This window comes from Hydra viridissima, unplaced genomic scaffold (genome assembly GCF_058129835.1).
Source record: "Hydra viridissima isolate aposymbiotic clone 2 unplaced genomic scaffold, HvirCarnegie_v1 scaffold_15, whole genome shotgun sequence".
Classification (NCBI taxonomy): domain Eukaryota; kingdom Metazoa; phylum Cnidaria; class Hydrozoa; order Anthoathecata; family Hydridae; genus Hydra; species Hydra viridissima.
The window spans coordinates 7,822,245-7,833,676 of NW_028324314.1; positions in this window are offsets into that span (position 1 = coordinate 7,822,245).

Consider the following 11,432-nt stretch of genomic DNA (forward strand, 5'->3'; position numbering starts at 1 on the left):
TGTTAAATTATAATTTTTAAAGTTAAAAGTTACCTAAATGTGACTATAATTTAAATTCAAGTAATTAATATTGTCTATTACAAATGTGATAATTTATTATATTGGGTATACTGTAAAAGTAATAAAAGCCTGATATTCAGATCAATGTGCAAGTTAAGGATATGTTTATTTAAAACAGCAGTTTTTTGTTATTTTGTAATTATTCTTTTATAGAAAAAATACAGCTATTTTTGATTGTATCATAGTTATTACTATCATAGTAAAAAAATTACAACCCTTTTTTATATATCATTACATCCCAAAGTCTTGGATATGTAAAAATTATCAAATATAATTGGACCAAAATTGTTTGATCATCACTGCAGTTGAGGTGACATCTGATTAAACCAATGTTTAATGGTTTAGAGCTCAAATCCAACTGAACCTTAGGTTCAGTTTGATTTTGATCCTAATTATTGATAAACCAAGTTTAAGAAAAGTTGGAAACCATAATGTTTAATACTCATGTATGAGTTTTTAACTAGTTTGTGTTCAGTTAAGTGGCATCTCCAAAAAAGAATGGTTTTAAGTAGACAACAAAGAAAACTCCACATAGTTTGATTGCTTAATGAACAAAAATAGGTTAATAACAATAATTTTGTTAGTTACGATCTAGGTTACAATATTTATATATATATATATATATATATATATATATATATATATATATATATATATATATATATATATATATAATTAGCAAAAATACTTATCTAATTTTTTCTTTGACAGCTTGTTTTACCATCAGTAGGTTCATCAGGAAGTCTGATGAACCTAGTGATGGTGAAAGATAAGTTTATAAATATATAAGGTTAATATATAACATGTTAACTAATGATTAATTTGTTAACCTTCCTGATTACTTATTGATGGTAAAACAAGTTGTGGAAGAAAAAATTAGATAAGTGTTTTTACTAATTTATTACTGCTCTGCTCTTTAAGACCATTGAGCACTCTATTTATAGAATACACTAACATAGCTTTTATATATATATATATATATATATATATATATATATATATATATATATATATATATATATATATATATATACATATATATATATATATATATATATATATATATATATATATATATATATATATACATATATATATATATATATATATATATATATATATATATATATATACACAGGGTGTCTGCCAATATTATAAGTTGGATTTCCCTAGCTTTTCTCTGATATTTACCTATTTCTCGTTTAGAAAAATGCTCTTCAACTGCAAAAATATAAACAATAATACAACCCACATTAAATATATCAAGAGAAGTTCATAAAACTATCTGCCAAATAAACTTTTAGATTACGTGAACTATATACAACTTATTTAAGTTATATAAGTTTGATAAAGACTCATCTTTCCTGATTTTTCTAAAATTTAACCTAATTTCTCTGATAATCCCCTGATTTTTTTGAAGATATCCGAATCCCCTGGCATTTCCCTGATTTCGCAGACATCCTGTATATATTTATATGCAGATCTTGTGTATAAAGACCACTTAGCAACATTGCAACATAACATAACAAGAATTTAATTTGATCTAAACTTATTAGTCACAACAGCAAGGCTAAATAAAATTGACAAAGTATGTATGATGAATTTAGCAATTAGTATGTAACATAACAATGTTTTGTTACATATGCTATATTATTATTAACAATAACATAAGTTATTTTTAACATATTTATCTTAACTAAAACTACTTGATTACTCACAAACTTAATCAAGTTATGATCAAGGTTTTGTGTTTAAATAATCGCTATTAATAAATGTTTAAATAATCGCTATTATTTAAAAAATTGTAGAATTTTATAAGAAACTTCAAATATTTAAAGAAACACCACCAAAAATTTATGCACCCGAAAAACGCAGATAGTCCAAAAATGTATCTGGCAAAAATGCAGATAGTCCAATTTTGTTTTTCGCGGAGATTGCAGATATGCCAATTTTGTTTTTGGCGGAGATTGCAGATATGCCAAATTTGTTTTCCGCGGAGATTGCAGATAGTCCGATTTTGCGCGGAGCCATCGATATTATAGATAAGACGCCGTTAAACGAGCAAGTGTAGCACGAAGTGTTTTATCTTCCCTTTCACAAATCGAAAAGTATTCTGTTACTCGGGTGATTTAAGGCTTGTCTCGCTTTTATGAGTGTTCGGTTGCACCACTAAACATTTCTTTTGAGCATAACTTTTTTGGCAAACAATTCACTAAAATGAATGTTACCAGGCAAAAGCTGTTAAAAATTAAGATATTAATTTTTTACAGCTTTTGGCCTGGTCTATTCACCGTGCTGATGACATCATAAACTGGAGGCGAGTTTTTTTGAACAGAAAAAAAAAAACCCTTGTTCTTTTTTTTTTTTTTTTAACAACAATACTTACAGTAATTTTTTTTATCAACAATATGCAGTAAAATAAAATATATGCATTAATGTATATATATTTCTACATACATTTTAATTAATCATATCTTCTTTACAAAATTTACCCAAATAATATTTAAACAACAATACTTCGACAGACGGACAATGCGTCACCTCTCCTTCACCGACGTGTCCGCCACAATGTTCAAACCTAAAAGGCGAATCAATGTTTTCTACTTTCGGAACTCAAAACGCTTCGATGTTAAAAGAGAGGATTTGGAGTTTATCGCAGAAACGTTTTTCGTGCGTTCCGCCTTTGTAAAAAACAATATCGTCATTCGAAATGTAATTTCGAACAAACTTTCCCATTTCTCTACATTTTTCAATTTTCAAGATTTTATTTTTGAGTGGATAAAAAGACAAACGATGCACTCGATCGAAACAATATTGAAACGCTTTTCGATGCGAAGCAGACAAGTCTTCATAATCCTCGTAAGGCACGCCGTGCACGTTGATGACTGAAGTGAAGGGAACAAACAGTCGAGTAATGGACATATCGCGAATGCAAGACTGATATTCTTTTGTAGTAATCGCTTCAATGTCCATTATCCACCAACACCTTCGTCCTAAAGAAGGAAAAGAATTAGTATCTCGCGTTTCTTCGTAAGTACCCACTTTCATGAATAACGTCTTCAAGATGCTACTGGCGTTTTAATGTGTGTAAGGTGTTAACGAGTGTAAGATGCTAGTGTGTGCAAGGTGTTAATGTATGTGAGGTGTTAATGCATGTGAGGTGTTAATGTATTTAATGTGTTAAAATGATGCAATTTTAAAACAATATACAAAGGAGCGGAGTTTGTAAAATGGAATGATTCGCAGTCAGACGCGAAAATAACATCAAATTCATATAGAAAACAGTGACTCAGTAGTGTCTCAATTTTAAAGATGTTATAAAATTGTTTAATGGTCTGAAAACAAACGTAGAAAACTAAAACTTTAATAGAGTTGGTGTACTATTTCATACAAAAACAGAGAATCAAATATTGATTCAACCATAAGAGTTCTTTCATAACATTGGTGTCATTATTTGTTCTGAAAGTAGATAATAATTCTCATTATAAATCATTTCATTGTGTAGTTAATTGTACTACACAATGAAATGATTCATAATGAAAATTATTATCTCTCTCTAAAAACAGAATTATCATATTGAATAGTTGGTCCCATATTGTAAAAGCTGTTCAATTTTTAAATACTTATGAGATAAGTAGTAAAAAAAATTATTATTCAGCAGCAACTTTTTTCAAAACTTGTTACCTATAAAAAGTATTCTGTTGAAACAATGGTTAGAGCATTTGAGTACTTTGCAATGTCACGTGCTACATATAACCATCTCAGAGAAGACTTTGAACTTCCTAGCATTACGAAATTAACAAGACTAATATCAAAAGTGAAGTCTATTCATGAGAATATTTATCTTCTATTGTTGATTAAAAAAAAAAGAACTAGATTATTTTTTTCTGTTCAAAAAAGCACGCCTCTAGTTTATGACGTCATCGGCACGGTGAACAGGCCTGTTATAAAGTACGCTATGGTTATGATGGATTTTGTCTTTTCTGAAAAAGGAGAATATCTTTAAAAATAAACAAAATGATCTCTATGCACATCTTTTCCAGTAATGTTCAGTCTATTACACTTCGATAATTGTTATCATCCACTTGTACAATTAGTGATTTGTGGTACGATTAGAAAATCCGACGTTTTTTATAACCTTCCGGCGTCGTCCCTAACACTACTAAAAGAAGCAATCATAATTAGCAATAAAGTTGATAAGAGTAATTAAGATTTTTTTTCTTTTAGCAGGTGAAACCATGTGATCAAGTTTACATTTTATTTGTCATGAAATTTTAGATTTTTAAATATTTTGCAGTTGTTTCAAGCAAAACAAAAATCATTTTCTAGTTTGAAAGTTTTACATGAAAATATGTTAAACCAGTTGTCTCGTTGATATGTTTATTTTTTTGTTTTTGGTTTTACTTGATAATGAATTTAATGTTTCACTTAATCTTTTCTAATTTTTATGATTCATTTTCTGTGTAATAAACTTGGTATATGTTGGAAGTACATACATGCATACATACATACATACATACATACATACATACATACATACATACATACATACATACATACATACATACATACATACATACATACATACATACATACATACATACATACATACATACATACATACATACATACATACATACATACATACATACATACATACATACATACATACATACATACATACATACATACATACATACATACATACATACATACATACATACATACATCTAAGTTGTTAATTTTTCAATTACTACTACAAGTTTTGTGAAATTTTCATTTTTCAGCAAATATAATAGTGATAAAAGACAAGATAAGTTTTGAAAGTACAAGGAAAAGTTGCAAAATCCAAATGTTTTTCATCAATTATTTGTCTTTAGTCAACCTTGAAGTTTTAATCTGTGGTGGGTCTAAATAAAATCTATACAAATATATATATTAATATATTGGGTCTAAATAAAACCTATACAAATATATATATTAAAAAAATTTTTTTAATTTCTTCCTGGAACTCCATTAAATTTTTTTTTTCATTATATATAACTACATTAGAATGTGTATAAAATACAAGGTGCTGGATTAATATTGACAAATTTTTAATCCTTGTTTCTCATAGGACAATGAAAAATAAATATCAAGCACTCTTCAAAATGCAATATATGGGAATGAGATCATAGTGTTAAGCAGATTGTTTCATCACAAAGGTAAGAAATGATAATATTAAATACTAATTAATCTTTTTTTACCAATAATTGATCACTTTAAATAACTGTGTTAAATCTCACAATAGGGTTTTGCTGAATTTCATTTTTTCATCCAGCTTCTCCGTTGTTAATTTTTGGAAAATACTTTAGAAAACTTTTGGAAGTTGACAAAGGCTGATTTATCCAAGGTTACGTAAAGCACATGGTGGATCAGACTGATGGCAGGGCCAGTAAACCAATTTTTAATGCAATTTAAAAGACAATCTTCAACTGTATTTTGTTTTAGAAAGAAAATATTTTACTACCTTATATTTTATCTATAAGTTTTTAGTTCCTAAACTCAAGTAAGCTATTATCTCCTGATTTGTTGGAGTCAAATGTTAAGATGTAGCCTGTGCATGGGGTAATGAAAAGTGAAAAAATAAAATTATAAGGAAAAATATACACCAGGGTCAACCTTTAGCCTTTTTGTATTATAGGCGAGTGGCAAATACCCATTAAAAAGTCAAAAGACTTTTAGGGGGTATTTTACTACGTTTTTCCTATTTCTACCGTGCAAATTTCGAATTTCGCAAAAAAAAAAAAAAATGTGTACAAAGTTGAATAAGTTTGGAACATTTAAATTCGAACCTAAGAACATAGCTAAACTCTATAAGTGTTTTTATACGAAAGCTAAAATTTTAGAAGGCCTAAAAAATCCATCATTCAAAAAAAGTATGAAGATTTTTAGTGCCAGTTTCATCACATTCCTATCGAAGAAAGATCTAGTAAAATTGTCTAATTTTTTCCTTAAGAAAAATTTGGTTCAATCAATAAAGGTATTTCTGAGCAGTATTCTCAAAAAGGATGTAATATTTTTGAACCTCAAGTTCAATAAGAACTTACACTTTAAATAGGTAAATATAATCATTTATATTTAATAGAAATAATGTACTATTTTTTGTTAAATATAAATGATTATTTCGGCTGTTTCTAGAAAAACAATGTCGGCCTTTGATAACAGTATACTTAACGTCTAACTCTGAATGCGATCAATCCCGCGAGGTGAAAACACCTCACACGCGTTTAAACAAAAATAACACGAAAAAAAACGAAATTTTTTCAGATTGGCCTTAAATCATCCGAGTTGTGGTTTAGATTTCGCTGTTTGGCATTTTTCATCCTGTAGAAAATATTTCCAAACAGCTGTTACTTTTAATAGTAAAATCCACATGCGACGTGCTAATTTAATTTTTAATCTTAAGATTCTACCTTATAACAAACGTGCTTTTCTTCAGTTTGAAAAAACTGACAATAGTAACTAAGCTATTAAAAATTATTAACAATAGTAATTATAATTATAATTATAATTAAATACGAATTATAATTCGTTATATAACACATATTTACGTTGTTTCTAAAAAGTTATTTACGCAAACACTTTAAATATTCGCGTTAAATCGGTTAGATTTTTTAATACCTTAGTTACTATTGTTAATAATTTTTAATAATTATTATTATAAAATTTAATTTATAATAATTATTATAAAATAAATATAAATCGTAATATATAATGATACAAAGTCTGATTAAAGCAAGCAAGCATATTATAATAATATTTTTCATTGCTTACAAATCTATTATTGAAATCAGATCGTATTCAATTTTTAGTGTATAAGCTAACCAACATGACATAGTGCGAAGATTTTCACTTTTGTTTTTCTCTAAATCAATCTTTTTCGATATCGTGTTTTATGAGGGTAAAGTAGGGTAATTTCGGCAGGGAGATAATTTCGGTACCTCTTCAAAAAACACCTAAAAATATTTATTCATTGGAATATTTAAATCATAGTTGGGTATTGTAGTAAGATAAACAATTTTCCTAAAAATATTGCTTTAAACTTTTATTTTTACATTACAGGTGCATTAGTTTATGATTATTAGCTTTTTCTTAACATTTTTACCTATTTGATAATGTTGGGTAAATGATTTTTTCTCGGAAATTTTTACCAAAAGCTGTTATTTATTTTATTCAAAAATATAAACTTAATAAAATGTGAGCAACATTTAGATGAAACTCAAAGTATGTTACAAGATATAAAAGTTTCCCCAAGGACTGCTCTAAGAAGATAATTTCCGCTTATAAATAGTTTTTAATTTCGGCAGTGCCGAATTCGCCGACCTGTGCTTTCTCTGAAACCAAAATGGAAAAGAGCGTTTGAAATATTATGTATAGAAGAAGTTGATTTTAGTAATTCAGATAGTAATAAGATAATAACAAGTTAGGAAAAAATTGAATTCGTTAGTGTCTCTGTGAAACTTAATAAAATAATAGTTCCCACAATATAAATTAAATTTATGTCATATATAATAATATGTATATAATAAATTAATAACTCATTAATATATATATATATATATATATATATATATATATATATATATATATATATATATATATATATATATATATATATATATATTATTGGGTGTTAGTGTCATATAATGGGTTCAAAAGGTGTAAAATATGGTAATTGGTCAAATGAATCATTAAAACTTGCAGTAAATGCAGTTTCAGTTGATGGTTGCTTGAAATATTCTGCTGCTAAACAATATAAAATGGCAAACACCAAGACAAACACTGCATTACTATATAAAACGAGTATCTGTTGATAATTGTGTTAAAAAGTTAAGTGCAGGACACCCAACAACACTCTCAGCTTTTCAAGAAAAAGAACTTGTTAAAGTTCTTCTGACTATGTCATAGAGATTATTTGGTCTGTCTCCAAAAGATGTAAAACCAATAATATTCCAGTTTTGTGAAGAAAATGCTATTATTCACAAGTTTAATTGTGCAACTAAGTCAGCAGGAAAAGAATGGTTTAGGGGTTTTTTGAAACTTCATAATAAACTCTCTGTAAGAATTGCTGAATCAACATCATTGCATCGAGCTATTGGTTTTAATAGAATAAAAGTTAATCGTTTTTATGATGAACTTGAAAAAATAATGTTTAATGCTAATGAAATGCAGATTACTTCACCATCAAACTTATTCAACGTAGATGAATCTGGATTGTCTATATGCCATAAACCAGGAAAAGTTGTTGCCCTGAAGGGAAAACATAGTGTTGGTGGCTTAACAAGCTCCGAAAGAGGAAAAACAATCACAATAGTTTGTTGCCAATCAGCAAGCGGATTTTTTGTCCGTCCAATGTTGATTTATCCATGTATTTGAGTGAGACCTGAATTTTTAGATAAAGTCCCAATCGGTTCTATTTCTGGTGGCAGCAAAAATGGGTGGATAACAACTGATTTGTTTGAAAAATGGTTTGATCATTTTTTACAAGCAGTCCAGCCACAGTCAAGAGACCAACCAGTTCTTCTAATTTTAGATGGACATTCAAGTCATAAAAAAAATCTTAGTGTTATTATAAAAGCTCGCAAGACAAAAGTTATTATATTATCACTTCCGTCTCACTGCATGCACAAACTGCAACCATTTGATGTTTCATTTTTTAAAAGCCTCAAAATATTCTATTATCAAGAAGTTGGTACTTGGCTTTGTCACCATCCAGGTCATCCTGTAACTGAATTAGAGGTTAGTGAATTATTTGGAATAGCTTATGGGAAAGCTGCAACTGTTCAAAATTGTCAGTCAGGGTTTAAAAAATGTGGAATATATCCATTTGATAGAAATGTGTTTACTGAAGAAGACTTTGATGCAGCTAAGGCTACTGATCACTCGTATGTTGTATAAAAAATTTCAAAACCAAATATTACCTCTGAAATGCACCCTACTCTCGACAATGGGTTAGACTCTGCTAAAAATTTAGATCATATTGATTTTGTCACAGAATGTGTAATTGCTTCTCAGAAAGATAAATCATTTTAAAAGATGTATTATTTTTACTATCTTCCATCAATTATTTAAAACACAAATGTAATTTTTTTTAAAATCAAGCAAAATTATAACTTATCTGTTGTTTTATCAACCTGAAAAAAAGTTTCTTAAAAAAATAGTTCAAATTTTTTATAATTTACATGTCGCCTAATTTTTATTCACCTTTTTTATATAAATATTTTTATTTAGAATCTGCTTCACCAAACTCATCATTTACACTTCAGAAGTCATTAGAATTAGCCACCTCTGATGAAACCTCACAACCTCATGGTGTTACATTCGGATCACTAGTTGGACTTGACATTAAAAATAAAAAACAAACAGGTATAAAAAGGAGGGTAAATCATGCTGAAAAAATTACTGGATCACCATATAAATCTCAGCTAGAGGAATCTTTAACTTTGAAATATAAGAACAGGCAGCCACGTAAAAAGTGCATTAAAGAAAATATATATACACATCAATAGGCGTGTTTGAATAACCTTGATGCTAAAAGTGCAATTAATGAACAACTTTGTGCAATGTGTCAATACAGTTTTGGGGATCCTGTCGATCCATACTTGAAGGATAGTTGGGATAAATGCCATAAATGCTGTAGATGGTGGCATAAAACATGTACTGCTACATGTGGTGTTTATGCTAAAAAAGTATTTACTTGTGATGACTGTATGAAACACTGATTCTTTAAGCTGTTTTTTAACTTTCTTAAATAAATCTCTTTTTATAAAGTTTTCTTTGAGTTTTGTATTTTATTTTTTTATGTTTAACTATTGTAGTTATGTCAAATATTATTTTATGAACTACTTATGAGCTTGTAAACATGAATTCTTATTTAAACAGAATTTAGAAATAATCATCGAAATCATAGAAATTAGTAATCATTTTATTTACAATTTTACTTTGGAGGCACATTTTTCTAATAAGCTTTCTGTTTTGGGTGATGTATTCATAATTTACTAAAATAGGTGGTTCAAAAAATATGAATCTTTGCAATTGCAACGCCGTTAATTAAATGCCAATCAGGTGTAACAAATTCCATTTAAGAGACAATTACTTTATACAATGCAGATTTATAGCTGTTTACAATATTTTAATTATATTAATGCGTTTTCAACGAACATCTTAATTTTCTTAAGTATGCCGAATTTACCGTATCATTGGGCCGAAATTACCATACCAAGTCGCTAATTTCGTCATTTTTGAGTATTTTGTAAAACAAATTTTACATAAAACTTTGTAAGTTTGAAACAATTTTTTAACTAATATTTAATAGATATATCTGCAGGACATCGATATGCATGGTTTTTTAACGTTATTAAAGCAACCTTTGTCTATAAACAAAATAGCTTAATACGCCGAAATTACCCTACTTTACCCTACACAACTGAAAATACAATACTTTTTACAATTTTATACTTAATAAAAATTATTTTGTTAATACGCAAAATCGTTGTTATTTTTATATATTTTTTCATTACGCTTTGTTTTGTTCGATCTTATAGGGAATCCCGGGATTGATGTTAGACAATCCCGGGATTTCGGGATCATAAAAAAGGCCGGGTTCCAAGTATTTTGGGATCCCGGTATTGCAATCGCTAATTTAGACATTCACAAAAAGTTTATAAAATTTTTCCCAAAGTTACGCATAAGTAGGATTTTTCTCTAAAAGTTTCTTAAAGCAATTACGTTCTACGCAAGCAGGAAAGACAAGCAGTAAAATGATCAAAAGTCTATGACTTGCCTTTCGGCCAAACTGCTAAGAGTAAGTGTAGTATCCGGCTTATGCCTGTGTATCAAACATTAAAGTGATTCTTCCTAAGAAGCTCAAGTCAACTCTTCCTAAGGGAAGCAAACTTCGAGACGGCGTTTTCAGGATCTTCCCCGGAGGAGAGCAGAGAGTATATAAATCATTGGTTGGAGGACAAAAAATACAATACCTCAAAAGTTGTGACTTGCAAAAAGAAATTATGTGCTTAATTTAAAATAAAGAAGATAATTTGTAAGTGTCATTATTCTATTTGTATACACCGAAAGAAAAAGAGTCAACTAATTATAAAGTAAAAGTAATTAATAATAATATTTACTAATAATAGCTATTGATAAATGATAATAAAAGTTAGTAAGAATTACTGAAAACAATTAACAATAATAGTTAAAAACAAAAAGTAATAATGAAAATTTTTAGCAAAAATCAATAACTAATGATAGCAATTAGTAATAAAAGTTAACAATAATTAATAATAATTATTATTATTAATGATAATTAATAATAAATAATTATAATAGTT